Source organism: Tachypleus tridentatus, chromosome 1 (assembly GCF_004210375.1).
Source record: "Tachypleus tridentatus isolate NWPU-2018 chromosome 1, ASM421037v1, whole genome shotgun sequence".
Taxonomy (NCBI): Eukaryota; Metazoa; Arthropoda; class Merostomata; order Xiphosura; family Limulidae; genus Tachypleus; species Tachypleus tridentatus.
The window spans coordinates 40921317-40938754 of record NC_134825.1 but is presented as its reverse complement, the minus strand read 5'-3'; the positions used below and the strand labels follow the sequence as shown (position 1 = coordinate 40938754).

Here is a 17438-nt window from a genome sequence, read left to right as displayed (position 1 = left end):
AGATAATGCTTAGTATGTAGGGTTGAGCCGAGAAAAAGTCTGCCACATTCAGTCTATTACACTATGATGCGTGCAAAGCGCTGTAATTGAAGTATAGTCTTATTTGAGAACCTATTTGCCATTATCGAGTGTTTCACAGCTTGTGAGTCTCCATATGTCATTGAAAAGTGTTACTGAAGTAAATAATTAGAAACTAGCTAAAGAGCCAAAGTGTTCAGCTTGGTTTTTTTTTTCTTCCAAGATAGTCAAAGACAGAGTGAAGTTTTTGCAATAGCTCTAGAACGAAAAAAAAAAAAAATTTCAAGAGCACTTAAGAACAGGTTACTACTAAACATGGTAGTGCTTAGGGATGAGCCGAGATAAAATAACACTATATTCAATCGATTATTCTATGATACTTACGAGTAACTGATAAAATTGAGTTATAGCCTTATTTACGCATCTAATTTGACAGCTTGTATAACAGTTATTATTTTGTTCTTTTATTACACACATTTTTGCGGATAAATAATAAAAAGGAAAAACTACTACTTACCAGTGGGTTCAGTTATGACAATATATTATTTCCGTGTTTCATAAATAACAGTTTCATTTCCGGTGACAAGATAACAGCACAAATTTTCTGATAATAAAGATCATTTGTGACTTTTCATTGCACAAACATGATATCTGCTAAAACAGTTTCAGCAAAAATAAATAAATATAGATCAACTTATATAGATATATAACTGAGAGGTCTGGTGACTAAGTGCTAACTGTTAGCTAAAAAAAGTAAAAATAAGTAGGTAGGAAAAGAATGTTGTTGTGTCTTACAACATATTTAATAACAGTACACCAAATAAATAAATTGTATAATAAGCAAATATGGAAATTAACAGAAAATTAGAGCCTAAACATTCTCTTTCATGAAATTTTGTAATATCAGACATACATGCAAACACGAAATACACATAATATTAGGTTCTTTAAACCTATATACTATTATTGTCCATGTTTCCCGCTAGTACAGCAATAAGTCTACGGATTTACAACATTAAAATCGGAGGTTCGATTACTCTGAATGGACTCAAAAGATAGCGCAAGGTAGCTTTGCTAAATGAAAACACACACACGCACACACATTATTGTCCATGATTTCTTCATTATGTTAGTAGTGACATCTTATTGGTAAATATCTAAAATGAATCGCACAAGATATTGGAGGTATTCACTTGTTTAAGCCAACGATTATCTTATAATGGAAAGAATATTTCTTACAGATTCACTTAGACATGTTTTACGTCTTATTTTTTTTCTTTAGGAACCATTAATTACTACAGATGTTTTCTGAACGTTTTGTGTTTACACTTCACACTTATGATCCCAGTTGCTATTCTAAAATTTATGCAGTTTGTTTTTAATATACGGGTTTTCACAATTATTTAATTCTGACACAAAGTAGGTCAAGTATCTAACATGTTTTGGTTTCTTTAGGAGAAATACCCAGCGGGCTGAGCTGGGGTCGATGGTTACCTAGTACCAAGCCACCGAGGCCAAGCCGAGATACATTCTGCTACGAACAAATATCACTCAGTTGTAACACGTGCAGCAACAGATGTCCTTTTAATGTTACAGAAAGGTACGTACGTGAGAACAAAATAGTGAAGGTTACTCGCAAACCGTGGCAAAACGGGGATTTTTCTACGTTAAAAAGACAAAGAGATATAAATCTCTCTTTCCGTCCTTGTTTTGAATCCAGTTATGTAAATATCTGAGACTTTTTGTGCCAACTAACAATAATTTGTACAAGCTAAAAATAACAAAACTCAAACCAACCTTAAAACCTCTATTATTACCTTTAAGAATAGTAACAAATAAAAATAAATAAACGAGTATATTTTATTGCCTTTCACTTGAAATTTCGAAAACACAAATTTTCTTGTTAACACATTTTTAAACAGATTTAATCAATGGTACTCTTCTTTGTCAGAACATCAATGAAGCGTTCCTAGCACATTATCTACAAGTTAACTGCACTTTTGGACCATTCAATAGATTTAGTTAGTGGTACTCACCTCTGTCAGAATCCAAATTTTCAGTGTATGGAGTGTCACTGTTATGTTATCTGCAAGTTAACGGCGCCTACTCATGCGTTATTGAAAGTAACCTTCCACAAAATACGTACAAATAAATCAGTAACTAGTGAAGCTTGGTACAAGTTTTCAAAAGAAAAAAAAAGCAGGTTTTCACTTGAAACACCAAAAGTAGAACTGGTATTGAGTACCGGTAGAATTTCATCCCTAGATTAAACCGTTTATTTACTTTCAATACGATCTTCTTTATGTCAAAATACACAAAATTATGCATATAATTTTCACATTTAGGCACAAAACGTTTACAACTGATCCATTAAAATAAACACAATTTATAACCTGAGTTATTTCAAAAGATGGCCCGGCGTGGCCAAGGGTGTTAAGGCGTTCGACTCGTAATCTGACGGTCACGGGTTCGAATCCCGGTCGCACCAAATATGCTCGCCCTCCCAGCCGTGGGAGCGTTATAATGTAATGGTCAATCCCACTATTCGTTGGTAAACGAGTAGCCCAAGAGTTGGCAGTGGGTGGTAATGACTAGCTGCCTTCCCTCTAGTCTTACACTGCTAAATTAGGGACGGCTAGCGCAGATAGCCCTGGAGTAACTTTGCGCGAAATTGAAAACAAACAAACAAACAATTTCAAAAGATCACACTTTCTTCATCAAGGGTAAACTGGGACTTGAAACCTGAATGACGAAAGGTACTCCTTTTGAAAGCGCTATGATTTTTTTTTTGTCTTTAATTCATTTTGTTATCCTTCGTGATCTCCTAACAAATGGAATGTTTCTGCTTATAACCTAAATTTCTATCGATTACAAAACTGTTTTATGGAAAAATATTCAATAAAATGATGTTGTGTTAACTTAAACACATGTATGTTCCATATTTCACGTTTTGATCACAATTAAATCCTCTAGCTTCCGATAAACTTAAACTAATTTCACTTTTTAACCGAGAATGGGCGACATTTAGAACAGTTCGGACTTTGTTTTTTTTTTTGTTAAGTACAAATTTTTAACTCATAGATCTCTTGACCAATTTGGAATCTAATTACAGTTTCGGATTTAGGAGGTCTAATCCTCTTGACTCATGTATTTGACCAAGCCCAAGGTCTCATAGTTTAATTTGTTCTAATGTAGCCTAAAATAATTTCAGTTTAAGGGTGTGTTGGTAGAGGTTCTAATGAGTAATAAAATCGAACTGGGTATACGCGCGCCCCAAGCTAAAATCGAACTGGGTATACGCGTGCCCCAAGCTAAAATCGAACTGGGTATACGCGTGCCCCAAGCTAAAATCGAACTGGGTATACGCGCGCCCCAAGCTAAAATCGAACTGGGTATACGCGTGCCCCAAGCTTGGTATTGCCAGCGCACAAAAATGTTGCAATTAAAAAGGGAAATCATGTGTAAGAAATTTCTACCACGGCTATTGAAGATTCTCCTCTTGTTTGTAGTACTAACGTGAATTCAAAATATAACGCTGTTCAATTGTCTTAACAGCTCAATATTTTTATATTTATGAATATTTAAATAAAATATATTTTAATATTATTATTCGACAGTTTTATTATCGTTAGAATGAAGTTCGCCAGTTCGTTTGTTGGTTTCTAAATTTCGCGCAAAGCTACACGAGGGTTATCTACGCTAGCCGTCCCTGATTTAGTAGTGTAAGACTAGAGGGAAGGCAGCTAGCCTTCCCTACCCATCGTTAACTCTTGAGCTACTCTTTTATCAACGGATAGTGGGATTGACAGTCATATTATAACGCTCCCACGGCTGAAAGAGCGAGCATGTTTGGTGTGAAGGGGATTGAAACCCGCGACCCTCAGATTACGAGTCGAGTGCCTCATCCATCTGGCCAGAACGGGTCTTGGCCAGTTCGTAACTGATTCAAAAGACATCTCCAAGATTAAGTATAAGGTTTGGTTGACTTTTTATCATAGACAATAAGCATTGTTTATTTTGTAGGAAGTCTGGGTGGTTTATCAAATAATTTAAACACATTGTTAGGTACTACAAACATAATATTCTAGGAAATAAGAGTTACTTCGAAAGGAGTTAAAAGTCACCAAACACAGACATTAATTGAGGCTGTTAGAAATCAGTAGATGACAATAAACCAAAACAGACGGTATTCTAAGAATGAGTCACAAGGTCAAACTATACCAAAGAAATAATAAAGAGCTAGTCAATTAGCTGGACATAAGAAGCGAAGTTCAGCTAAGAATATTCCACATGCTCAAGAAGCTCATGATTCAAAGAAACCAGTCCACCAGTTAATGGATTCATCGGTGATAACCTTGAAATAAGTGAATCATTGTTCAATCTGGTAATGAACTGTTGAAATTTGTCAACAGACATGAAAAAAGCTGAAGTGATGCAAACAGTAAGTAGTTATAAAGTTCCAACAAGAGGAAGGCTGGACGTCATCTTAACTGTGGGAAGATTCTCTAGAATGTATGATATGTGGGTAACTACACCATGAATAGGAAGTTTCCGTGCACTACACGATAACCACAATATCAGACGTTGAACCTCGAATGGCAACAAGTAAGGCAATGGTTATATCACAGAGACGTAAAATATTTTTATCACAACTTATTAGAGACTAATTGAGAACTGTGTTACTGTTGCAAAAACTATTAACATTTGCCGGTTTTATGTTTCACAGTCTTAATATATAATAATAGCAAATAATACACATGAAAATGGAGCTAAAGTATTATTCTCATCACAAGAATTTTGTATTTAAGAAAAATCACAATAATGTATTATCACGTGCATTGCTCGTTCCAACAATATAATCCTCTTTCCTCTCGTTTTAAAAATATTTTCGAATCCCCGTCCCAACAAACATGTTCGCCCTTTCAGCCGTGGGTACGTCATAATGTGATGGTCAATCTTACTATTTGTTGGTAAAAGAGTAGTCGAAGAGTTGACGGTGAGTGGCGATGACTAGCTGCCTTCCCTCTAGTCTTACACTGTTAAATTAGGGAGGGCTAGTGCACATAGACCTCCAGTAGCTTTACGCAAGATTCAAAACAAACTGGTTGTTCTCGATCACAAAGCTACTGAATGGGTTGTCCGTGCTTTCCCGAGTGCAGGTGGTCATAGTTACATAGTACACGCCCCCCGCTAGTACAGCGGTATGTCTCCGGATTTACAACGCTAAAATCAGGGGTTCGATTCCCCTCGGTGGGCTGAGCAGATAGCCCTATGTGGCTTTGCTATAAGAAAAACAAACACATACATAGTACACTACTTTGTAACTGTGTGTGTAAGATAGGTGCACGCACGTAAACGTAATTGCTACAACAAGCAGCGCTATCTCGATTCGGATCACATTCATGTTTCCTTGTTTATCGTATATCAATTTTATTCTCTTATTGCAAAGCTATTAATAAAGAAAGAACTAACCCAAGTCCAGATTTATGTGATGAATGTTATAAGCACGTACATACACATACTCTAACATTGAAGAGGGGTATTTTATGTTTTACCCACTTTAATAGATACATAAAAGAACAAAGAAACAAAAACTTAACATGAAAAACTAGATGGCCTTGTCTACGGTGCCGTGCTACAAAGCAACATGAAGTACAAACGCGGATGAAAGAAATACTACACCACTGTTCAAGCTCACTTCAGAATACTTAACATACGTTTCCAATCATCACCATGATGGACTGGGAACATTATACACTTCGATGATGATTCAGTTTGGTTGTGGTTTGTTTCAAATTTAGCACAAAGCTACACGAAGGCCATTTGGCAGTTGATACATTAAAGGGAAGGTAGCTAGTCAACATTATCTATCGTCAACGCTCGGGCTACTCTTTTACTAACGAATTGTGGGATTGACCTTCACTTTATAATGCCTCAAGCCTGAAAGGGCGAGCATATTTGGTGAGACAAGGATTCAAATTCACCACTTTACGGCTGTGACTCAAGCACCCTAATTACCAGGTTACTTGATGATTCAAAACAAGTGATCAAATCATATTACTTTACAGAATGTCATACCTAAATCTATGTTCTGCGGAATAAATACAAATTACACATACACGAAATAAAAGGTTTTTGAATATCTAATGTAAACATCTTATATTAATATATATATGTTAAATTCTGAAATTTTAGAATATTTGATCTATCAAAGTATTGAATGGCTAGTTAACTAATTTTCTAACATATGGACTTAATAAATCGTACGTCTTATAATGATTTGTTCCATTAGCTTGCTGTTGCTTATTCGTACTCTATGGGATTGTCCTCAGAAGTTGCATAGTTGCACTGATGACACTTATAATTCTGATATTCAGTTTCAACAACGATAGTGTTTCTACGTATTCACTTGTGGTTATGGGTAACACAGTAGAGTCAGTTATGGACAGACCTTGGATAGGGTCGTAGTTTTGGCTATGATTGTTATTAATCTGAAGCACTTGGTTGCAATAGAATGTTTGTTAAGATAAAAATCTTATAATGGTACAAAGAAATGGTTTTGTAATATTTTTCTAAGGATACTAAGAAACTATACAATATATTTTTCTTTAAATTATATCAAAACACTTTAGCTTATATGAAATAGAAATAAATTCAAAAACAAATACGTAACTTTTATCTTCGAAGTAACTTATTCCTATATTTATCAGGCCGCCACTTTTTTAACGAAATAAGATACACTAATTTTAATACACTCCTCTAATTAGACGATTGTTCTGCGCTAGCCGTCCCAAATTTAACATTGTAAGGCTAGAGGGAAGGCAGCCAGTCATCACCACCTACCGCCGCCAACTCTTGGGCTACTCTTTTCCCAACAAACTACCGGCTTGACCGTCACATTATGACGCACTCACGACTGAAAAAGCGAGCATTATTGGTCTGAAGGGGATTCGAGCTCGCGACCCTCAATTTGCGAGGCGAATACCCTAACAACCTAGCCATGCCGGGCCTAGTTTCGTGTAAACGTGCCATGTAACTTTGGGATTTCATAAAACTGTAACATCGTAACAACATATTGTAATAAACGAGGAAACAAACGATAATAAATAAGAAAGGACAAAATTAATCTGTTCGAAGATTTTGCTGCTACAGGAACTTTATAAGTAAAATTATAGAATAGGGAAAAATATTAAATACAAACTTTATATAACATACTAGATTAAGGATTAACAAAATACCAGCTTGGATTAATGTGAAAATAAATTCATGACGGATTATCTTAAAACTGATTAATTATACAATTTAACGAACACAGCTGATACAAAAACCGACAGAAATACGCATCATGACAGAACACATGGGACGTGTTGATATACTTTTAGATTAAAGTTGTATTTTAGCTTGTGAAAGTTACTGATAACAATTCTTTCTTGACAGAAATAAAATTTCTGTCTGCGGTAGAATACTAGTTTATCGAAAGTCCTTTGATTGTGAACTTCGTGTTGTATTAACGAACTTAATGACATGTTTTGTGTCATTTTTTGCACAAAATCCAAATGCAATATCTTAGAGTGATTTGATGTACGACTAAATATTTAGAGATTTAAGAACATCTGTATTCTGGTGATTTATAGTGAAATATTGTAAATTTAAACATATTAATGGGTAATTAATTCGCACGTGCATCACACAGATCAAAGAATTTCGAGGTACTAATAATCTGGTATTGAAATATTTTCCTACTGAAAAATAGTTGTTGGACCTATTGATAGGAAATTAATAACATTACAGATACTTGATAATGTTTCTTATGTGAATTGTTTGTGCAGATTTTAATAAGCCGTTCTTTTCCATCTGATGCACGAAGTGAATAAAATGTGTTCAAATTTTTGCTTCTGTTTTAATCTACTTTTTTAAAAATAAATTTTCGATTTTAAGGTAAAAATTCAAATGCTTATTCGGTACAAAATTAAATCGATCACAAAGTATAAATCATTTAGTTTTTGGAAGCTTGCTGTTATGAAAAAAGAAAATTATGACTCATTTAGTTCCATAGTCGAGTTATTACAAACATTTCTAACATACCAAAACTCACAGAATAAGTTATCAGTAATAACTGAATTCAAATTATAACTTTTCTCTACGCGTTTTTAACGTGGAACTGTAGTAGAACTTCATGATAAAATGTATTTGTTGAAGTTATGTGAAAAACAAATGACAAAAACATGGTTCACGGATTGAATGAGACTTCGACAACAGGGAGCTCAGAAATGGTCAAATAATCAGATATTTCGAAAATAAAAGTGTTATATGAAATACCTAGAGACTACACATCCTGGCGTAAATCTTTCGCAGCATTTTGCATAACTTGCATCGTGTACGTAATTGTAATAATACTCAATACCACACATCATATCTGTTTCTGATGGAGTTCAGGAGAGCAAATGTTCAATGCAAAAGAAAGTTTCTTTGTTATCTTACAACTGTGCGTGAGTAATATATGTCAGTGTTAAACACCACTGTATCTTATGTAACTTATGAAAGTTGGCTTTAATAGCTTTGTTAATTTTCTTTCTTTCTTTTTGTCTCTCTTCTGGAATCTAACTTTTAAATATCCTGAATCGAATCTTTCACAGAAATTGTTTTTTTTTTTGTTTTTTTCTGAGGATTTAAAGCATCGTAAAATTTGCAATAAAACCTGGATACCACTAAGTGGATGTTCAGTTCCGGCAATTCTGTAGGACAACACATAATGTTATCTTCTTATAGAAGAGTACACAACGTTCTTGTGTAGAAATACTTACAACTGTTTTATTAATATTCTTTTATTTTTCCATTTGCTTGTTTTGACTGGAGAACTTTATAATAACAATAACCTGAACATCAAACTTCAGGTTTGTGAAGTAACAGTAATTTTAAACTCACTACAGCTCGGTTCTACCACATACTGTTATTAATGTTATGATGTATTATTTTAATTCTCATTTCTTATGTTCGAAATATTTTCTTGTTTCAGCACACATACATACATAGATATATGCCATGCACGTTTCTTTGGTATCAGTTAACTGATTTTGTTAAATTAGTTAAAGAATAGAAAAAATATTGCACTAGCTAACAATATGAAGAGCATGCCTTTACAAATTGATCTCTTATTTTCAAACATAACTTGGTCATAATCCTCAGGGGAACAATTGAATTGGAGTTCTGTTTTTCTCTGTGTAAGTTTTTTTTTTTTTTTAGACATAGCCTAATAACAAGCTAAATCCACGGGAAAACAGTCACAATGAACCCCTGGCTTAAAAACATATCCTAACCATAAGCTAGATCTACTGGAAAGCAATGAGTGACAGTGAAAGAAGAAGACATCACGATCAACATGCAATATTTATCAGTAAGCATGATGGGGGACAAATACAACCGTGGGTTGTGACTCAGCCAATGGTGTTTGAAATACGCACAAAAATGACGGCACCCTGACTACTGATAGGTACAAGCCGGTTCTTATCAGTATTGTTATTTAATCGAGAACAAATCATTTTGAGAAAGTATTCATCTTGCGCAAGACAGTTATACCAGTAGTATAATAAATCTAGTTAAACAATATTAAAAAAGAAAAAGACACCGATGAAACAAATGCAGCCATGGCTTAGTCTGCATAAATTCCCGATATGAATATAATTAAAGCTGTGTGTGCTTATAACGAGACTGAGAAGGTCAAAATGCAATCAAACAGCTTCAATGATCATTAACATGTAGATAATAATACAGAAATATGGAACAATATTTCACAATCATGTATTAATAACCTTTTGGTAGCACAAAATAAGGTTTAAACAAATACAAAATACTAAGCAATTGCAATACACAAAACATTAACTTTCATTTATTTTTGTATTATACAAACAAAAACTGACCATTTTGTGGTAATTACTCATATTTTGGCTACTGTATGTGTATGATCTGTGTGTTCCATAATTATTTCCAAGATTTTATATCGAACATTTACTGACCACTCTTGGTCATATTTCATTTTCTCCTTAGGCACAGATTTTTTAATTAGTCCTGTTTTATCAAAAGGAAAGTAACCATTGGATCATTATTTTAAGTTGTTTATAAAGATAAGACATAGAAACATAGTTACTGAATATACTTCTGTAGTGTCTACGAATGTTTTCTGCTTCAAGAATAAATAAAACCATACGCCCTATTGTGTTGTAGACTACAGAATGAATAATTGTTCTCGTTATTCATGTTATGTGCATGTTATATTTACGCCACCGTAGTTCAAATCGCATCGTTAAGCGCTTTTTACGTGAGGTAATTTGGTGTCTATTGAGTAACTGACAGACAACATATTACTGTGTAATGGTGCGAGTGGTTAAAGCAGGTGACCCCTCAGGCAACTACTTATCTTCTTTCGGGGAAATAAAATAATGCTTGGATGTCTTGCACAGTGCTTAGTTGAGAATCATGAAGGCAAAATAAAATGCACTTTATGATATAAGCAGCAATAAGATATATATATATATATATTTATTTAAAATTGCAATTATGTAATAGTGACTCTTCCCTTAATATATTCGAATTTTTTTGCAAACTATAAAAAATGTAAAATGGCTTACCTTTAATAACTCATAGTCTCTAACTATTTCATAACCACAACATAATTTCGTGAAATCATTATTTTATTTCCTCTATTGTGTGTTTTAACTATTTGTGTTGTTGCTCTGGAAAGGCGCCCGCCAAAAGCTGTGGTGCTACTATAACATAAAGTTTTGTTTGTTCATTTGTTTTGAATTTTGCACAAAGCTACACGAGGGCTATTTACGCTAACCGTTCCTAATTTAGCAGTGTAAGACTAGGAGGAAGGCAACTAGTTATCACCACATATCGTCAACTCTCGGGCTATTCTTTTACCAAGAAATGGTGAGATTGACCATAACATTATAACATCTCCATGGCTGAAGGGTCGAGCATTTAGTTGAAAGACAAATTTATTGCTGTTTTAGTTGTGAAGCCGTCCCAGGTCTTTCCACAGCTAAGTATACAGGATATGGATGAATACCTTGAATACCAGTTTATGGATGATGAAAAATTACTAGATAAAACAGAAGTGTATAAATTTTGAGGCACACTGAGCAAAAAAAACTTGTGCAGGACAACACGTGTTTTTTACTTTGACGAAAGTGGTACGGCCGTATATCTACGGACTTATACTGCCATAAACTCGTGACGAGCAGAGCACAGATAGCCCTTTGTATAGCTTTGTGATTAATAACAAGCAACCAGAGAATCGAGTGAAAGGCATTTTAAATGGCGAGAAAGATCGTAACATAGAAGAGGACTGATTCAGAGCATGACACTATATAATAAATTTAAATACAAGCTCAGCAATATAAGTCCACTATAAATAAAAAAACATTAAAAACAAGAATAATTTCAGTGTTATAAGTGCAAATAAATGTCTGAATTTCCCCAGAATGCAAAAAAGTGCACTTTTTTTTTGTCTTCAAAATTTGTTGGTGGATGTTCCCCCCCCCCCCAAGAAAAAAGTCTCCCGATTTTGTGCACCTTTCAATGTTGACAGATTAGTTTTTGATAGAAACTTATTTGGCTTGGCATGGCCGAGTGCGTAAGGCGTGCGACTCGTAATCCAAGGGTCGCGGGTTTGTGCCCGCGTCGCGCTAGACATGCTCGCCCTCCCAGCCGTGGGGGCGTTATAATGTTACGGTCAATCCCACTATTCGTTGGTACAAGAGTAGTCCAAGAGTTGGCGGTGGGTGGTGATGACTAGCTGCCTTCCCTCTAGTCTTACACTGCTAAATTAGGGACGGCTAGCACAGATAGCCCTCGAGTAGCTTTGTGCGAAATTCCAAAAACAAACAAAACAAGAAACTTATTTCTGTTTGTAAATGAGTTTACATTTGGACATTCAAGAAGAAACTGTATTTTTTATTAATTTAATTTTAACATTAATGTGTCCAATAAATACTTGTTTTTGCATTTAAGATTTATAAAGTGTGAAAATTAAGAATCGTTGTTTTATGACGCAATAAATGATAAACTTTATTAGTTGATTCAAGCGTCTAGTTTCGATTAAACAGTCACTGTCGAGGTTTAAATAAGTTTCAATCTTCATAAGTCTTACCTACAAAATCAAATATTAGATATATTAATGTTGAAATAAACAGTATGATATCGCATATTTTAGCTTGAGGCTCAGAAGTAATTAAAACGAGGCTTAATTTGTGTCACAGAAACTAGTCGGCTGAAATAACAAACAATGTTCATCTTTTATTGTGCCAAAAACTTCAGTTTCGTGATTTACTCATAATATACAGTAGCTCAGTGCATCTTAAAATAAGTCAAAATGTGTGAACTTCAATTTTTCAGACTAAAAAAACTCATTGCATCAAGACGACAATTTTAGGAACTGTTGCATATTTAATAATACATAATACTTTTAATACAGCGCTAGCTTTCTATTGTTATTTGAAAACTGGCGAGTTAACAAGAGAAAACTAATCATATTTCACTGCTATCTCTTATTTTGAATACTTTCATAATTTACTTAACTGATGCTAATAGCTTTAACAATTTAAATTATACCGTGACGCATTGATAAAAGTTAACCAAAGTTCTATAATTCCATGAACTTGTTCTTTCTAAATATTTTAAGGTGTCTAATCGGTGTGATACAGGATGAAAACGTATTTTTTTTTACTCCTTTACTTAATATGTAAGTAACTCAAGTAGACCCGATTCTCTTACCTTATAACTTTCTTTAGGTAGCCAAATGTCTCGTCGTATAATTAGTGACGCGCATGAATGGATTAACAAGATTCCCACTGTCTCTTATCTACTATATTCCCACTGTCTCTTATCTTCTATATTCTCACTGTCTCTTATCTACTATCTAGCGAAACCATAGCCATAGGAACGGGCTTGGAGAAGTCAGGTCATTATAGTGTAGTTATAATTAAGAGAAAGCTGTTCAATGTAATCCACATACAATAATTCACATGTTTTTAGTATATTTGAATAGAAAGGACCAGAGAACTAGCACATTGAAGTGAGTTTCTTGAGATATAATACGTAATTGCATGTAATTTTAATTTATAGTTTTTATGTTAAAAAAAACAAACATATAAACACAGAATTTACACTGTGATTGGTAGTTCTTGTTTATATAAAAGTACATAACAAACAATTCTGGTTTAAAAATATTAAAACAAACGAATCCTTATGTGGTTTATAAAACATGTTCATCGTAGAAAAGTCACTGATCAAAAGCAAATTTGGTTGAGTTGAACATACCAATAGTTTAGTTTCAGTATACATGAGATCAGTTTGTTAGATTACTGATTAAATTCATCAACATGGAACAACAACAGTTGTTTTGTTTAGTATCACTAAGAGGAGCTAAGAAAGTACTCAGCACTCAGTATAGTATCATTTAATTAATTCACCCAACAGAGAGAGAGAATGTGTAACAAAACAGAAGCTTTGCTTAATCACAGAAGTATTGAATAATGTGTTCAAGAGATCAGTGATTTTGAATGTTTCGAGAAATTCATGATTTGAATGATCAAATCAATTTTTTAAAGTTTAGTTGTTTTTAAACATAACAATTAAACCTGTTTCTTGAACTACATTAATAGTGCTTTACTTAAACACATGCGCAATGAACTGCCGTCATTTTTATAGAAACACAGATAACGTTTGCAACAATAACATTTAGTTTTTAAATATTTCAATCAATTTTTTTCAGTAGGAATATAAGAGGATTAAGTGAAGAAATCAGGGAACCAATTATGGTTTTTAAACTTCCTATTTATTCCACGATGGTTGTTTAAACAAGAAACGAACAGAAAAGTTCAATACTTCCAGGAGTTTTTTACATTTGTTTATTTGTTTGTTTGTTTTTTAATTTCGCGCAAAGCCACTCGAGGGCTATCTGCAGTAGCCGTCCCTAATTTAGCAGTGTAAGACTAGAGGAAAGGCAGCTAATCATCACCACCGACTGCCAACTCTTGAGCTACTCTTTTACCAACGAATAGTTGGATTGACCGTCACATTATAACACTCCCACGGCTGAAAGGGCGAGCATGTTTGGTACGACTGGGATTTGAACCCACGACCCTCAAATGACGAGCTGAACACCTTAACCCATCGTGCGCCATTTTTATACGAACTGATTATTGTAGGGTAAATAAACAACGTAATTGTATGAAATGTCTTTATAAGATGGTGGTGTTAAAACACGTGAAATATTTTCCATTTTTAAAATTAGTTTTCATTAAAACAGTCTGATTTACTTATAACGTTAACTATTTCTTTCATTTTTATATTAATTTTTTATAACCTTTATTCAGTTACGTTTATTTTTCTTATAATCTTTTATCGTTTTTGTAACAGCTTTTATCTACATCTGTTGTTTTTATAACCCTCATCATTTACATTTCTCATTTTCATTATTCTTATTTTTGTTTACGACCATAAAGTCCCCCTTTCTCAGTGTTTGCGTACTTAACACGTTAAAAGTTGGTTTTGATTTCTCTTTGGTGGACAAACTGTCTACATTCTATTACGTAGCATTACCCTAAAATAAGCAAATAAAAATTAATTTAAAAGAAAACCGATAGGTTTCTTTGCATTCCTAACAGTATTTGATATTTGATACACTTTCACTGAGTAATACCACAGTACTTAAAATATGGCCATAACAATGTTATTTTGTAATCTATGCACTCATTTTGCTGTGTGTGGATAACAACTTTCGAGGGCTGGTTGGAGCAACACAGTGGCAAAAAAAGCTTATAGGAAATACCTGTAAAAGGAAAGGATTAGAAACAATATAAGCTTTCAGTTAGTCTCACAGCTCAAATAATAATACTTACATGAAATTATTCAACACAATTAAGTATATTAAATTTTAGTTTTCAATGCAGTCGTGTGCTTACCAAAAAAAAAAAACTAACATGGTTGACAAAAGGTTTTTAACAGTTCTGATAATGTATACGTCCATACTTATTAGCTGTCATAGTGGCTTATAGAACGGCTCTGGATTTTCAAGTACAAAATTTAGCTTCATCATCTTTTGACCGATTTCAGATTTTTAGTTTTGGACTCAGGAGGTCCAAACCCTTTCCACTAATGTATTTGGCCACGCTCAAGATCTCATAGATTAATTTATCTTAATTCTGCCTAAAATAATTTCAATTGCCGCGGCTATTGAGGATACCCTCTTGTTTAAAGTTTCTTTATAGCGCTAAACAGGTTTCAATAAGCATTAGCTGTGTCTACAATTTTTATTATTTTAACCAGAAAGTTTATGACAAAATCTTTTTTAATTGTCTTCACTAGAAAATTGTTTGTAGAAAATTTGTTTTACTAACTTTGCTACCCTAGTGGCACAGCAGTATGTGTGCGGTCTTAGAACGCTAGGAACTGGGCAAAGCACAGATATCACATTGTGTAGCTTTGTGCTTTACAGACATTATTAGAAAATTATTTATTTAAAAGTTTAAACGTTATTATCAGAAAAGTGTTGATCTTTTAGAGTAGTTTGAGTTATATAGAAACTTATTATTAAGAAAATAAAAGTTTGGAGATTGTTTCACTGGGTAATGTGTAAAATTTTATTATAAATTTACGACGTTTCGGTAAGATTATATCATCCTCATTCTTGAGAAACGTAATTAAAACAAATGCGTTAAACACATTAAAAATTGTCGTTTCTGATGTAAGTTTAACTAATAGTTTTATCTTTGTCACAAGTCCTTGACAGTGACAATGAAAGGCAGTATCAGACTAAGTAATTACATAAAGCCTCGAGCAACTCAAAGAGTCTCTTTTCAAAGGTGTTGTTGTTATTAGTATCATTGTATCTTTGACTTTAGCTAGTTTTAGTATTGTACTAAAAAGTGCAGGATCAAGCCCTCTCTCAGTCAGGAGCACGTGCGGTGCGCATACACTGGTTGGCTGTTGCGTGTTATATACGTATATTGTCTATGATTTTGGGAAAGAAGAGGGCGTGTGTTGTGATGATGAGAAACCCACTTGAAATAAAAAAAAACGGCTGGTATGGGTGTTAAAATATTAATACACGTGCCGGCAACGGTTAGTTGCAAACTCTCTTTGCTAACATGAAGATGATCTAAGAAGGTCGAAACGTTGTTCTGTGCTTTATTTTAATTAAAGTTTTAATACCTATATCAACCGTCTTGAGAATACAAGATGGCGAAAGCGTGTTACTGACTAGAAATATTGTTTACTTTGTGTAAAGCTATACAATGGACTATATGCACTATTTTCGTAACGAATAACCTAACTCTTGACTTTTAGTGTTATATTGTTTGTTTGTTTGTTTGTCTTTTTAATTTCGCACAAAGCTACTAGAGGGCTATCTGTGCTAGCCGTCCCTAATTTAGCAGTGTAAGACTAGAGGGAAGGCAGCTAGTCATCACCACTCACCGCCAACTCTTGAGCTACTCTTTTACCAACGAATAGTGAAATTGACCGTCACATTATAACGCCTCCACGGCTGAAAGGGCGAGCATGTTTGGCGCGACGGGGATGCGAACCCTTAACCCTTAATCAGTCGCACACCTTAACACGCTTGGCCATGCCAGGCCTTTAGTGTTATAAGTCCATAAATGTATCGCTGTCTCAAAGAGAAATAAAAGTATAAATTATTATTTTTCAACAAGTGTATTAGTATGTGTCGTGTTGGCATATTTTCAACAAGTGTATTAGTATGTGTCGTGTTGGCATATTTTTTAGATAGGGAGGGGACTCATATATAGTCCTGCTTAGAACCCTTAATGGACTAACACACCCTCTGTGTTTCCGAATTTATCACATGTGTGACATCACTCCAATTAAACTCTGAGAAACAGGATTAAGTTTTAAATATAAAGATGATATCAAAATTAAGAAATAAACGTGGATTTTGTTTATAACAAATGTTTCTCAAGCACCTTAACGTTATAACTGCATATTCAGTTATCATAACATTTGTACATCATTAATACTGATTATAGAGAATTGATTTTTATGTTATTTATATAGCCTCCATTGATTCGTCATATTGGTTTCCTGTATATTTTTGTGGTTGTGTGCGTGTGTTTCAACAAGACGTTGGTTCTAATTAGACAAAAAATGAAACGTTAACTTCCTCCTGTTTCGAATATTTGACTCGATGTTCCAGATAAACATCACGAAGTAAATAGCTCCCTGTTTAATGTTTCTATTTGTCGGGGTTTCGAAAAGTTGTTTTTTCTCTGGATGGATAGCACCATATGGTTAGTATTTTATTAGAGTGTTAACACTAAATTAACGACACAAGACAATTAACTTTCTGTATTTGTGTTGGTGGCTGTCTTACTTAAGCTTCTATGTTGGAAACTATAAGC

The 17438-nt window shown here is 33.9% G+C and overlaps 1 long non-coding RNA gene across 1 annotated transcript in view; it reads left to right on the top strand.

The window, feature by feature from the left end:
* The first annotated feature begins 1590 nt into the window (after positions 1-1590).
* Positions 1591-17438, top strand: part of LOC143246754 (uncharacterized) — a 29844-nt gene continuing 13996 nt past the window's right edge. The window contains exon 1 of the long non-coding RNA XR_013026129.1: positions 1591-1618. This is a non-coding gene — a long non-coding RNA (uncharacterized LOC143246754). The remainder of the gene's footprint in view (positions 1619-17438) is intronic.